This window comes from Orycteropus afer, unplaced genomic scaffold (assembly GCF_000298275.1).
Source record: "Orycteropus afer afer isolate SDZICR_OR568_19922 unplaced genomic scaffold, OryAfe1.0 scaffold00090, whole genome shotgun sequence".
Lineage (NCBI taxonomy): Eukaryota > Metazoa > Chordata > Mammalia > Tubulidentata > Orycteropodidae > Orycteropus > Orycteropus afer.
The window spans coordinates 3,811,885-3,827,122 of NW_006921677.1; the positions used below are offsets into that span (position 1 = coordinate 3,811,885).

The window sequence follows — 15,238 nt, forward strand, 5'->3', positions numbered from 1 at the left end:
AGATTGCTCAACCTTCCTTCTGCAGAGTGGCTGGTAGGTTTGAACCACCAACCTTCTGGTTAGCAGTCAAATGCCTTAGGCACTGCACCACCAGAGCTCCTTACAGGATTATGTATATATATGTATGTGTGTGTATGTGTGTGCGTGTGTATATATGTGTGTGTGTGTATACACACGTGTGTGTGTATACACACATATAAAAAACTTACTGCCATTGAGTCGATTTGAAGTCAGAGTAACCCTATAGGACAGAGTAGAACTGCCCCATAGGGTCTCCAAGGCTGTAAATCTTTATGGAAGCAGATTGCCTCATCTTTCTCTCATGGAGTTGCTGGTGAGTTTGAACCACTAACCTTTGTGGTGAGCAGTCAGATGCCTTAACTAATCTACTGCCAGAGCTCCTTGTAAGATTAAAAAAAAAAACAAACTCACTGCTATCAAGTCAATTCTGACTCATAGCAATCCCTGTTGGGTTTCAGAGGCTGTAAATCTTTATGGAAGTAGATTGCCCCATCTTCCTTCCGCGGCTGGTGAGTTGGAATTGCTGACCTGGTTAGAAATGCTTTATCCACTATGCTACCGGAACTAAAAGGAGCACCAACTTGATAAAACCATAAAAATCAGATGCCGTCAAGTCAATTCTAACTCATGCGACTCCATGAGTGTCAGAACAGAATCGTGCGCCCCAGGATTTTTAAGGGCTACAATCTATCAAGTTGGTGCTTCTTTCTGCTTGTATCAACTTGATTTGTCCTTTAAGTCACTGAGGACAGACAGGTTAAGAAACACTCTCGTATTGGGAAAAGGAGATGGCCAGATTCAAACAGACGCTGCCAGCTTCCAGGACCCACGTCCTCATCCATTGTGCACAGAGAATCTCGCTCCGAAAGGAAGGAAAGAACTAACTGTAGCAAAAATAAATTTCTTAATATTTTCTGGCCACCACAGTTTGAATTTACTCTGCCAGTATAATCAGTGTGGTTGAATGCAAAAACCCATAGTAGTCAAGAGAGAAACCGTTCCGTAGACTATGGTGTTTAACCTTGAGCCAGTCACTTCACTTCTTGGCCTTATTGCTCCTTTTTTAATAAATAAATAAATAAGTAAATAAACAAATAAAAGATGATCTTTAAGTCCCAGAATCCCTCCTATTCTACAATTTCTATAGAAGCCATGCCCCATGTATTTCTGAATTGCCTTATTTTGAAGAGTGTTTTAAATAGAGACATTCTCAAAGTATGTGTGCATGCTCTGGAATCTCAGTTACAAGTTACTATCTGGATACCACGCAGGAGCTCGTTCTTCAACCTGTGGGTTGTACTTAAAACATCTTTGTATTCCTGGCTCCTGTGTAGCCTTCAGTAATGCCATCTTAGCTTTGACCTCATCTCATTCATATTCCGGATGTCACCCCTTTGCTTTCTGATGCCTTTTGTTCCCAGCACAATAGCCTCAATCTTAACTAGAAATCACCCAACAAACTGCAAAAAGTCTTCAAATTCTGGAAGAGGAATTTTGAGGCTTTCATTCAATCAGTAATATATTTGAAAGCCCTGACTTTAGAGTCTCTGCTAAGAAACAAAATAAAAAAGAAGCAAGCAGTCTCTATGTTTCATTGGGAGGAGTTTTTGTTTTCAGTTATTCATTGTACTTGTTGAGGACTTGTTCTGTCTCTTTAAGACCCCACTAACTTGCCCCTAGGAGCTCTGCTAGCATAGTGCCTAAGGCACCTGACTGCTAACCAGAAGGCTGGCAGTTCAAACCCATCAGCCACTCCTCAGAAGGAAGATGGGGCAATCTACTTCCGTAGGAGGGGTCAGTATGAGTCGGGTCTGACTCGACAGCACATAACAACAACAGCAACAACAACTTGCATCTAGGAGCTCTGGTGGTGCAGTGCCTACGGCATTTGACTGCTAACCAGAAGGTTGGTGGTTCAAACTCACCAACCGCTCATGGAAGGAAAATGGGGCAATCTACTTCCACAAAGATTTACAGCCTCAGAAACCCAATGGAGGTTGTTACAAGTTGGAATCGATTCAATGGCAGGAAGTCTTAGCTTGCACCTGCCTATGCTTCCAGCTTCCTTCTCTTCCCTTTAAACCCTGACTTTTTCCTTTTCAATTATGAAAATAGTATGTGCTTGGGGGGAAAAAAAAAAGTAGAAGTGTGTAAAGTGGAAAATATATAAAAATGCCCTGAATACCACCACCGCCCCTTCCCTGGAGGGAAACCACAGTTATCATTTTTCTGTTGTCTCCTTTCAGATATTTTCTGCACATATATGAGCATTTTAAACACACCCACACACACAAATGGTTTCCTGCTATACATACTGTTCTGCCAATATATCTTGGATATGTTTCTGCATCAGCAAATATAGATTGACTTCATCTGTTAACAGCTCCTTAGTAATTAGGGGATAATTTCTCACAACTCCCCAATTTTTTTTGGTTCTGAAACAGGATGATTTGGACCCTTTCCCACAGTTCACCCTCATACTGCCTCCTGTTTTCAGTGCTCTCGCATTTCAGTGCTTTCTTTAGGGAGAGAACTTCATCAGCTGCCTTCAACTCGTAGCATTTTGTAGCTTTGGACTGCACTAGTGTATTACCAATTACCTTTCTAGTAAGAAAGCAGCAGTTTGCAGGACCTGCATGGGAACACAGAGGCAAATGTTAGTTGAGTATGGAAGAGTAGATCAAGACATAAAGCAACAATCTTCTGTTCAAAATCTCCAAACCTGTGCCTTCCAGTGAAGAGCACTTCCATGAGATGAGAGTTGTTGTTAGCTGATGTCAACTTGGCTCCCAGCTCATAGCGACCTAATGCATGGCGTTGTGACCCATAAGGTTTTCCTTAGCTGATTTTTGGAAAAGGTCACCAAGCCTCTCTACCTAGTTAGTCTTAGTCTAGAAGCCCCATGGAAACCTATTCAGCATCAAAGGAAAGACTAAGCCTTCACTGACCGACAGGTATTGCCTGCACATAGGTACATTGGTCAGGAATCAAACTTGAGTCTCCTGCATGGAAGGTGAGACTTTTGCCAGTGAACCACCACTCCCTAGTTATTTGCTCCCCAACCTGGCATGCCCTCTGAGTCCTTTCCTTGCCTCTTTTGTTATTCCCTGAGCTGTCTGTGGCCACAGACCACCCAGGTTAGGGACTTAGGAGGGAGGAGTCTTTTCATTATTTTAACTTCAATAAACCCAAAACCAAATCCACTGCCATTGGGTCAATTCTGACACATAGTGACCCTTATAGGACAGAGTAGAACTGCCTGATAGGGTTTTCAAGGCTGTAAATCTTTATGGAAACAGACTGCCTCATCTTTCGCCTGTGGAGCTGCTAGTGGGTTCCAACCGCTGACCTTTTGGTTAGCAGCTGAGTGCTTTAACCACTGTACCACCAGTGCGCCTCTTGATTTAAATAGGAAGTAAAAAGACATTCAAACAATGCATTAGGAAATTCATAATCAAAATTATAGTTTACTCCTTATATTTGAACCAGTGTGAATATAGTAAATAACTCTGAAATTATAGCTTACTAGGTTTATATTCTAGAACTGTATGTTACAGCATTTGTATTTGTGTATAATTAGTACAATTAGCTTTTGATTTCATAAGCTTCTCATTTTTAAAATATACATTTTTAGTGAACCAGTTTCTGATTTCTCTCTAAAAACAGTGTTTCTGAGTGTTATCTGTATAAATACCATAGAAGTTAGTGTTGCCAGTATTATCTGTGACTACCTGTGTGGACTTTGGTCATGTTGTCAGGAGGGACCATTCCCTGGAGTGGGATGTCATGCTTGGTAAAGTATAGGGCCAGCTGAAAAAGGGGAAGACCCTCTATGAGATGGATTGACACGATGGCTGCAATGATGGGCCTAAGCACACCAAGGATTGTGAGGACGGCACAGGACCGAGCAGTGTTTCATTCTCTTGCATGTAGGGTCGCTATAAGTTCGAGTCGCCTTGACGGCACCTAACAACACTTATGTGGAACTATTCACTCTCCCCTGATTTGGTTTTATTCTCTGGTATGCCTTATATTAGCCTCTTAAAACTGAAGTTCATTCCTTCATTCTAAGTAAACCTAAAGCACTGAGGGAAAAGGCAGCTTTCCTCAGTTCACTACCTGCTGTTAGACTGGAGGTTTTGATAGCCCTTTTGGTATGGAATATGGTGTTGGATTCTGAGAATGGTTCTCCAGAGGGCTCTGGGCAAGTAGGCTAGTGGGAGACCCAGGGAATGGAGTATGTGATGACAACAGTCAGCTGCTGAGGTCTTCACAGATGAGCCTTTTCTTTTTTTAAAAAACTGAAAGCATTATGAAGTTTTACATCTTTCATATTAATGTTTACATACAAGCATTTGGTATTTGTGCCAAGCCAAATATCTGGTGGTGTACTGCTAACCAGAAGTCTGGCGGTTCAAACCCACTAGCCACCCCTGGAAAGGAAGACTGAACAAACTACTTCCGTAGATGTACAGCCTTGGAAACCCAAGGAGGGGTTGCTGTGAGTCGGATCCGACTTGACATCAGTGAGTTTGGTTTTTTGGTTTTTGGTGCTATATAAAATCAGAGCAATGGGTTTGGTTCTCCGCATTTTGACAAATCCTGTAATCCCATCAGGAGCCTTGATGGTATAGTGCTTAAGCACTTGGCTGCTAACCACTGCTAACCAAGAGGTCAGTGGTTCAAATGCACCAGCTGCTCTGTAGGAGAAAGATGAGGCTGTCTGCTTCAACAAAGATTTCCAAAAAGAGCAAACCAAACTCACTGCTGTCGAGTTGGATCCGACTCATAACAACCCCTCCTTGGGTTTCTGAGGCAGTGTCTCTACAGAAGCAGATTGCCCAGTCTCCCTTCCAAAGCGTGGCTAGTGGGTTTGGACCACCAGCCTTCTGGTTAGCAGTCAAATGCCTTAGGCACTAGGCCACCAGAGCTCCTCAGTAAAGATTTATAGCTTTGGAAACCCTGTAGGGCAGTTCTCTGTCCTGTCCTGTTGCTATAAGTTAGAATCTACTTGATGGCAATAGTGTTTATTTATTCATTTATTTTTCTCTTCCTCAATTTGGTATGGACCATTGAAAGAGCCTAGGTGGTATAAGTGGTTAGCAATTGGTTGCTAGCATAAAGGTTGATGGTGATTCAAACTTACCCAGTGGCTCCATGAAAGAAAGGCCTGGCAACTTGCTTCTGTAAAGATTACAGCTAGGAAAACGCTATGTTGTTGTTGTTGTTGTTGTTTGCCATCGAGTCGGCCCTGACTCATAGCGACCCCTCCTTGGGTTTCCGAGGCAGTATCACTACGGAAGCAGGAATGCCCAACGTTCCTTCCGAGGAGTGGCTGGTGGGTTTGAACCGCCAGCCTTCTGGTTAGCACGCTACGGAGCAATTCTATTCTGTAACACATGAGCTCAATGGCAATGGGTTTTATGACCATTGACCTAAAGAAAAAAAAAAAAATCAAACCTGCTAATTCCAGTCATAGCAACCCTGTTGGACAGAGTAGAACTGCCCCCCCATAGAGTTTCCAAGACTATAAATCTTTACAGAAGCAGACTGTCTTGTCTTTCTCCCTGAGTGGCTAGTGGGTTTGAACCACTGACCTTTTCGTTACCAGCCGAATGCCTTAACCACCGCACCATCAGAGCTCCTCAAAAAATGATAAATTATCCCAAAAAACCCAATATATTAAAATCTCAATGAAAGCTGAAGATCTCAAATCTTCTGTGTGTTTGTTGTTTTAAACAGGCTATTATGTCACTAAACAGAGGGTTATTGCAACCAGATGAGGTGTTTTATCTCAGATATTTGAGCTGCTGGGTGGTCTCTTTTTAATGGGTCTGAAGGAATGCATTGCAGTATTAATTTTGATCAATCTATGTACATACATATGAAACGTGTTCAACTGAGCCCTGAGGTTTTACTGCAGCAAGTCGGAAGTGATCTTTCTCTTTGGGGCTGCAGTAAGTAGATACAATGACTAACAGAACTATGTCCCCAAATCTATACTCATTGTCCTTAACACCTGTGTGTGTGTGTGTGTGTGTGTGTGTCTGTAAATTAAAAGGAGGAAAATCCCCTTTGTGCTTTGGTACACACAGTGTGAAAGGCCCCCCTCCCCCCACTTTTTTCTTTTTTTTTTTTTGGCAAGGGCTATAAAGAGAGATCACATTAGTGTAACCTTTGCCTCCTAAGGTGTGGATGAGTGAGCTGTGGTTGGAATTTAATTTTAACAGGTTTTTTATCAAATTGCTAAAAGATATTGAAAATGTTTAATATGAGAGGCAGGGGCCGTAAATCACGCATAGGCTTGTTAAAGTAGATGTCTGTGGCGTATGGGTGTATGGAGCCTGTGTTTCTGCCCAGGGACTTTTCATTACTGCACCAATCAGGGATATTATTCTCACCTCGTAACTCTGCAATATTAGATGGTTGGTATATGCCGTGCTGAAGGAAGGATTTAATGCCCCTCTCCCCTTCTTGGGGGAGGGGTGTCTTAAAGACCTATTCTTTTACTCAATTTATAGGTCATTTGGCTGTTCACAGGGATCTTAAAAAGTCATATTTGAAGGATGGAGGCAGGTAATGTTGGTGTCACCGAGTGTTACTTGCAGCATTGAATGGTGTTCCTTGAATCACTCTCTTCTGTAATAGATTTTTCTTTCTTGTTCTTCTTTTTTCTCCCTCCCCCTTCTACTTTTATTGCTGATCTCCAGAGGTTTTCACCTTCTTCTTGCCATGATTAGATTTGTCTAGGACACAGGTGTATCATTTCTCTCTTATCGAGGATGTCCATCAGTGGCATGTAGCATGGCTTTCTGTGGCCTTATTTAGCTGGTCCCTGCTTCTCAGGCTTGCTAGCACTCCTTGGTGGCTGGGCTGTCTTTTATCGCCCTTGTCTAAGTCAGCGTTGGCAAACTAAGGCCCTCGGGCCAAATCCAACCCCTTATTGGAACATAGCCATGCTCATTCATTTACTCATTGTTTGTGGCTACTTTTCACCATGGTGGCAGAGTTGAGTAGTTGCCTCAGAGGCTACCTGGCCTGTAAAGCCTAAAATACATACATGGTCTTGTAAACCAAAAAACATTGCCAATCCCTGATCTAGATCATAACAAGTATTCCATAAGTGTTGAGTAACACATGTTGTTGTTGAGTCAGACCTGACTCATAGCGACCCCTCTTGGGTTTCTGAGGCAGTATCACTACAGAAGTAGATTGCCCAACCTTCCTTCCGAGGAGTGGCTGGTGGGTTTGAAGGCCAGCCTTCTGGTTAGCGGGTCAAGTGCCTCAGGCACTATGCTACTAGAGCTCCCTGAGTAATACATACAATAACATACATTAACATATTAAAGGTATCACAATCAGGTTTCATCGAATATATAAATAAAATCACTTGTTCCTGGTGTTTGGGCTAATTGTACACTTTGTAATATGTAGTAGTTATATCACAGTATGTGCTTGAGTTCAGCTTGTACTATCCATCATCCCATCCCATCCCATCCCATCCCATCCTTATTAAATGAAAATATTCTCTAAGCTTTTGTGCAGTGCCTCTCAATGACAAAAGACAAGAATTGGAGAAAGAAGTTGTTTGACTTTGGAAAATATTCCCAAGTAGCACAGATAAAAATCCCTCATTCATTGTGAATTAGTTCATTGATCTTCCTAGTCCTTGGTACTCCTGGGAAAATAGAGCAGATTAGGGCACAGTGTGAATTTGTGCACCCCTTTCTGTTTGGCTTCAGATGGAAATGCAGGCTGAGCCTAGAGAGGGTGCTGGCTAGCGTGTGTGTAGACGACTTTTAGCTATTTCATAAAGACTAACACGGCAATTTGTGTGTGTCCACTCCTGCCTCCCATTTTCTCCTGAAATCCATGATCTTATTTCCCACATGAAACTTGAAAAATATTTCAAAGTAAGTGCTTATGGATGAGTATCTTGGATCAATATAATTCAAAGGGATATTTGGCTTCCAAGGTGGAGTCTTCTTTATAAACAATATGGCCAAGAGAAGGTGATGTGTCATTGTCTGGGTCTAAAAAGTTAGACGATTGTTGTGGCTTTATAAACCAAAAAAAACAAACCAAACGCACTGCTGTCGAGTCAGATCCGACTCAAAGCGACCCCTCCTTGGGTTTCTGAGGTGGTATCACTACGGAAGTAGATTGCCCAACCTTCCTTCTGAGGAGTGGCTGGTGGGTTCATACATGGGTTTAAATGTCTACTGCAATGGTTGTGACATCTCACTTTGAATATACGCATCTAGTCGTTCACATTTTTGGATGTGGTTAGAAAGGAGTGGCTGTTTTCAAATGTTTGCCCCTAAATTACAGTATATGTAAGTGCGTTCGACTTGCGGGTCATGTCCTTGTTCTTCTCATATGTTTTGTCATTTCCTTGGCTAATTTTCAGAAGTTTGTATCCAAATATGAGTTAGGGCCCTCAAACTAGTGAGAATTTTCTTCTTGATTTTACATTTTAGTCATAACAGATAAAATGTATACTCTGAGTGGTTTCAGAGACTATGCACTGCCAAAATATAGTTATGAGTTAATCACAGAATAATGTCTAATTATGTTGTTTGTTCTCTTTGGCTCTGTTTCCTCCTTCTGCCCTCTCTAGAAAGAGAGATTGAGAAAGACAAGCTTTATTTTGAGAGAAAGACATACACACACACACACACACACACACACGCACACACAGTGTTAGAGAGAGAGAGAGAGAGAGAGAGAGACAGAAAGAGAGAGAAAGACAGAGTGAGAAGGCTGATACTTTCTCACACAGAGGAGAGTGAGACACCTAGAAACATATAAAGGCACAGAGAACAATTTCAAAAGTGTAGGTAGTTAAGTCCTCCATTCAAGGCAATGAACAAGTCTGAGAATGAGCACCAGTGGGAGGAATGAGTCTTGTCTTCTCTTGTTCCAGCTCCTTTAGGCTTCTGAGCCTGAGCCTCTTGTTGCACAGAATGTAATTCATGTTTAAAGGTCCTTCTTACTGACTCAATGGCAGTGAGTTTAGTTTGGTTTGGTTTTCTTACTTTTTTAGGAGAAGGTGGTGGTAGTTTATGACCCCTAAACACAAGCCAGCTCCTTTATGTTGTAGGGCAACCAAAGAAAGAACAATCTGCTCTGCTGCTAGCTAGCAGTTTTAAGGGATTTTAAAAGGTAACTGTCTCTGCTGACACCAGCTTAAGAACCTATCCCCAAGTTGGTGGGCTCCAGTGAAGTTGGAGTACCTGGGTGGTACAAACAATTAATGTGCTTTGCTTCTATCAAAAGGTTGGGAGTTCAGATCCACCCAGAGGTACCTCAGAAGAAATCAGCTTTTGAAAACCCTGGGGAGCACAGTTCTACTGAGACACATGGGGTCTCATGAGTTGGAGTCAACTAGATGACATCTGGTCATTACTAGAGAAGTTGACCTTGGATTTTCTTAATTATTTCTATTGTTTTCTAAATGTCAAGGTAACCATCTCCCCCTCCACGTCCCCACTTCAGATCTATTTAAAGGGAAATAACTAAACTTGGGTTGACCCAACTGAGTTGGGCGGACTTACATGAAAGCCATCATTGTATGAGACCACTGTGAGCACAGACACCTGTTCCCAGTCTGAGCTTTAAAAGGGGCTTTCCCTGGCTTGGCTCTTACTAGCCACCCAGGATTTCATCAAGAAGCATGCCAGGTACACAGTTGGTCCTCATTGCTTCATTATATACTAGCTTGGCAACCGTGCCCAAGTTATTTAATCTCCTTTATTCCTCATTTGTCTAGCCTTGTTGCTTGGTTCTCTAGTGGTGCTGTAACAGAAATACCACAAGTGGATGGCTTTAACAAACAGGAATTTATTCTCTTACAGTTTAGGAGGCTAGAAGTCTGAATTCAGAGTGCTGGCTCTAGGGACTGGCTGAAAGGTCCCTGGACCTTGGGCTTCAGCTCTGCATCTCATTCGAGGCCCACTGGAGCTAGAGGTGTCTCCTAACTCACACACCTGCTGCTTGCTGAGGCTGATGAACCCAAGGTCAGCAAGTAGAATGGCAGAATCCCAAGATCAACAGACACACACTAGGTCACTGATTCAAGTCCAGGAACAATTCCAAAATCAGTAGGCAATGTAACAGGCCACTAGATGAAGACTCAGCCAAGTGCAGAATCCAAACATGTCAAAAAGTTGGAGACCTTTTTCAAAGCTTTTCTTTGTATACCAGAAGCAGGCCAAAGGCAAATATTTAGCTGCTTACAGCAGATTTCACTATGGAGGTGATTACAATCTCATCATGGAGAAAACTCCATCCTGTTGCCCAGCCACTCAAAACCACCTTCAAAACAAAACAAAAAACAGCTATACTGTCATTGAGTCAATTCCGACTCATAGTGACCCTGTAGGACAAAGTAGAACTGCACTATAGGGTTTCTAAGGCTGTAAATGTTTATGGAAGCAGACATCCATATCTTTCTCCTGTGGAGTGGCTGGTGAGTTTGAACAACTGACCTTTTGGTTAGCAGCTGAACTCTTTAACTACTGTGCCAACAGAGCTCCAGGGACCTCCTTAAGAACTATACAATATCACACACATATGAAATGTTTTTCAGATGTTTTCCTCCTACAATCAGACTCTGAAAGAATGAGCCATGATCTGAGAAGCTGCAAGACACACTCAACATTTTTGCTTTAAGGTGTGTGTTCTCAAAGTGCCAAGTTAGAAGATTGCTGACAATATCAGGCCCATCAATGCAGTCCTGAATAAATTCCCAAATTCTGTTAGACTTGCATGGTCTCCATGGATGGCTGAACCTAGTCGAGAACCGTAGACTCTGTGAGAGTTTATGCTTCATATTTCTTGTTTGTCTTTTTATCCCAAAGCTTTGCACTGTTGATGCATTTGTTGAAGCATGGTGACTCACACTTCAGTCCTGAGCCTTTGGAAGCTGATGTCACCCTAGAAGGGTGACCTGAGTTCCTGCTTTGGTTACATTTGCGATAGATACCGTGGTCGGAGACTTTTCAGAGCTTGGCTGGACATCTCCTTGAAAAGGCTGCAGTAGGATGCGGAGTCCTGGAGGACGCAATGCTGATGGCAGCACTCACCTGTGAGGCACTAGAGCAGTATGAGTAGCACTTTTCAAAGGCCTGTGCAGCACTAGGTGTCGGCTTCTCTGCCTTCTGTCTGTAGGGAGGTTTGAAGGCGGGGTGTTAGGCAAACAGTCTTCCTCCCAGGCTACTTCTGGGTCTCTCCTGTGATAACTGCAGGTGCTGCAGGGTCCTCTTCTGGGAATAGGTCTGTCATCACAGTGTGGAGGGTCTTGCTGATGATCCTGGCCACATGGGCCTCTGGGTGCACTAAGAGTCTGTGACATCTCAGAGGTCTCACCTGACCTGTGGGCTTTGTGACTCCCTCTGCTTCTGCTTTTGATACACGAATTGGGTCTGTTTATTCTGATTGTGTGACTTTGAGCAGAAATAAATCTGTGTGAGAAGACTCTGCCCAACTTAGTCACAACAGAGCCTTTTCTTTGTGGTTTCTACCCATTTCCTTTAAAAATGTTCTTCTTTCTTCACAGCTGTGGGACAGGGGTCAAACTGTCATGCTTAATATGTAAAAGCTGTAGCTTATATTCCAACTTCTACTTTCCCAGCAGAAAAGATCTTTTAACTTTTTACACATATTTCCCTGCCTGATACAAGTGGGGCACAAACATTACTGTGGGAGATACAAAGAATTATGAAACGCAATTTTTCACTTAAGGCCTTTACATTCTCCTTGGGAGATGACATAAAACACTGACATAAAATAAGGTGCAAATAATAACAGTATGCACATGATTAAGTGTGAAGTTCCATGGACCAGACAGCGTCTGTTGGGGGTCAGTGGACGAGGGACAGATGAGTTTGAGCTGTGATTGCTGAATTAGCTTGTCTGGAAAAGGCGGAGCCTGAATTTTGGAAGATGAAGAATGGATTGGATTATTACTTTTGATAAGTGCTTAGGTAAATGTTTATGTCAAACTCTACTTCCTCAAAGATTTACCACCTTGGAAACCCAATGGGGGTCGCTATGAGTCAAAATCCACTCAGCGGCAATGGGTTTGGTTTTTTTTTTGGATAACCACGGGAAAAGTTTTAAATTCGAACGTCTTGGTTTCAGTGAAAGTTAAAAATTTAACTTATTTCAAACTGAACATCATTATTTAGGGGTGAAAGAGTTTGGTAATCTATTAAGAGAAGCCTAGAAAATTCCCATTTTGCTTTAGTAGTGCCATTAAATAATGCTTGTCTAATGCGCATAAATAATGTGTCTAGAGAAATCAGGTCTGCTATAAATAGGAAGTTGTCAGACGGTGGTGAAGCGCACTTCCTTCACATCTGGGAACAGCCTTCAGGTTGTGTTCTGTGTGCTTCTCCTGTACGTGTTAATGACAAAGCTGTGTGAAAGTATCAATTTTCACTTTCGGGCTGTTGAAGCCCAACTTATATTCCCATATGCTTTTGTGTGTCTTTGTAGAGCACTCTTAGAGTGGAGTTTTGCTACTTCATCACTTTTCTTACTCAACCATCAGTGGCCAGAAATACTGAAGTTTCACTTGTGACCTGCAGACTCCTAAATCTCTCACACACAGCCAAAGGGTCAGGAGAAGGAAAACACCACAGTCCATTTGTCAGAAAATAAATACATGAAGAAACTCCTAAAATATTTCAATCCACATTCTTCACAATGATCATTTCAGAGAGATTATAGGAAACAATTTTAATATGATATATAAAAGAACACTGACACCTGAAAACAACAAGTTATTCCATGCACTGAAGGCAACAATATAAACCAGGCAGCATTGGTTAATAAATAAATTAATCACTTCAGACACCTCTTTTTGCTGTCCTGTCATACATTTTGTCCTACAAAAATAGTCTTGCTTTCATCAAAGACTCTTGAAGCTTTTTTTTTTTTTTTTTTGGTAAAAGAACTGAAAATCATCGCTGACTAGTTTTGTTCAATAATTTATATAATTCTGTATTTTTTTAAAAATGTACCGTACTTTTACACAAATAATGCATGTACTATTCAGTTTTTTTTGCCAACTACCCCCCTGCTATTTTTTTAAATGGCTACCCTGCACATTATATGGGTGGATGCATTATTTATGTGGGCACATATTTGCAAAAAATAAGGTAGCCTCACTGGGCTAATTATAATAGTTATCTTGCTTACAAATAAAAATTCATTTCTTATCTTTGATTTTTAAACCATTGAAAGAAGGGAAAAAATTCTCTAGCAAAAAATATTATCTAACTCATCCTTTTGTAACAGTTAAAATGGCTAGCTTTTTAGGGGAAAGTTCTAATGTGGAGTAATTTTTCAGAAGTTTTAAAAACGGAACAAACCATTAAAATCCCTATTTAATGCCCCTTTGTGTGTTAATCCATGATATCTTTAGGTTTGGGGTTTTTATTTAAAATAACATCAGCCTGGAAATCCAGCATTGATATTTATATAAAATTTATGTGATAGAAATAACCTTCCAAAATTAGTTTCTTCAGAATAAATGTTAATCTTGAATTTTTATTCATTGAGTGTTTTCCACATTAAAGGAAAAAACCTCACTGCCATCGAATCAATTCTGATTCATAGAGACTCTGTAGGACAGAATAGAACTGCCCCAGAGGATTTCAAGGCTGTAAGTGTTTACAGAAGGAGACAACCACAGCTTTCTCCCACAGAGGGGCTGGTTGGTTCAAACCACTGAACTTTTGGTTGGCGGCTGAGATCTTTAACCACTGCACTACCAGGGTTCTTGTTTTCCACATCAAATTCTATAAATGTGTCTTTCATTCTGTGTACTTCTGGTAGATATGTAAAGTGACTGCAGCTAGAGGTGTTGGATTCTTTGTTTTAGGAAGATGATCAGGTATAGTATGATCAGATACAGATATGGGTTAAATAAAATTCTCTAAATGAAAACAAGTGTAGAAATGGCTACTTTTAGTAATATCTACCCTTCTGCGTTTTAAATGTGAGAAACAAAACAACTGATTGATATTCATATGATTGAGAAGTCGTTTTTCTTCATTTCACAGAGTATTATATACACCTGAGTCCCATAGTGTGGCTTCCTTATTGGCATGCATTTAAAATGAAAATATGTTTGGGTATACAATTTTTTTTTTTTTTTTTTAAATCAGATTGTGGTACTATGAAGTAAGTATTACAATAGAAAAATCTGATATTTTTTGAAAGTTGTAAAACCTGTATGTAGTATAATTTAATTTGTCATTATTGAAGTAGTCTTTCATGAAAACTTCTAGAAAATGATAGCATTTATGCACAATATTTTAGCAAGTATAGTATTAAAATGAATGAATGATTTTTATAAGAGGTGTATAGACAGAGGTGTTACTCACTGAGGTAATGGTGTGAATCAAAATGTTTGGGTTCTGTTTTATCTTAGGAAGGAGCCCTGGTGGTACAATGGTTAAGTGCTCACCTGCTAACCAGAAGGTCAACAGTTTGAACCCACTTGCTGCTCTGCAGGAGGAAGATGTGGCAGTCTGCTTCTGTAAAGATTTGCAGCCTTGGAAACTCTATGAGGGGAAGGTTGTACTCTGTCCTGTAGGGTCACTCTGAGTTGGAATCAATTTGATGGCAGTGGGTTTGGTTAGGTTTGGTTTAGTTCTTGTCTTAGGAATTTTCAAAGATGTTCTTGAAATTCTGGGAATACTCAAATATGTCATGTTCCAGTGTTCAGTGTTGGAAACAACTAATCCTTTAATGTGTCCTGCCAGATTAAATTTTTTTCTTTGCAAATATTAGACTAGAGTGGGCTTTTCACACCATCTCCGTTCCAAGACCTGACTTCTGTTCAAGGGCTCATTGCTTAGTAAGGTCGTTGTCTGTTCTGCTCTACCTAGGTGAATATGTACCATTCTGTAATAGCACCATTAAGTACGCCATGCTTAGTTAAGCGCCAGCAAAGTTTTACATGCTCACTTGTGCAGTAGCAAGGGAATGCATGTGATAAATACGGTGATAGAGTTTTTGTGCCTATTTTAGAGTTTGGGTACTTCTTTTCTATTTTTAATAAAACATAAAGATGAGACTAGTTCGTGGTTAGTTTTTTTTTTTTTTTTTTTTTAATTAGGATTTGGGTGAAGATTTACAGAGTAAATTCACTTTTCATACAGCAGTTCACATATACTTTGTCTCATGTCATTGACCAAAATTT

General features: G+C 40.9%; 1 protein-coding gene across 1 annotated transcript in view; it reads left to right on the top strand.

The window, feature by feature from the left end:
* PARD3 (par-3 family cell polarity regulator) overlaps positions 1-15,238 on the top strand; it is a 1,032,882-nt gene that overhangs the window by 250,624 nt on the left and 767,020 nt on the right. The window lies entirely within an intron of this gene.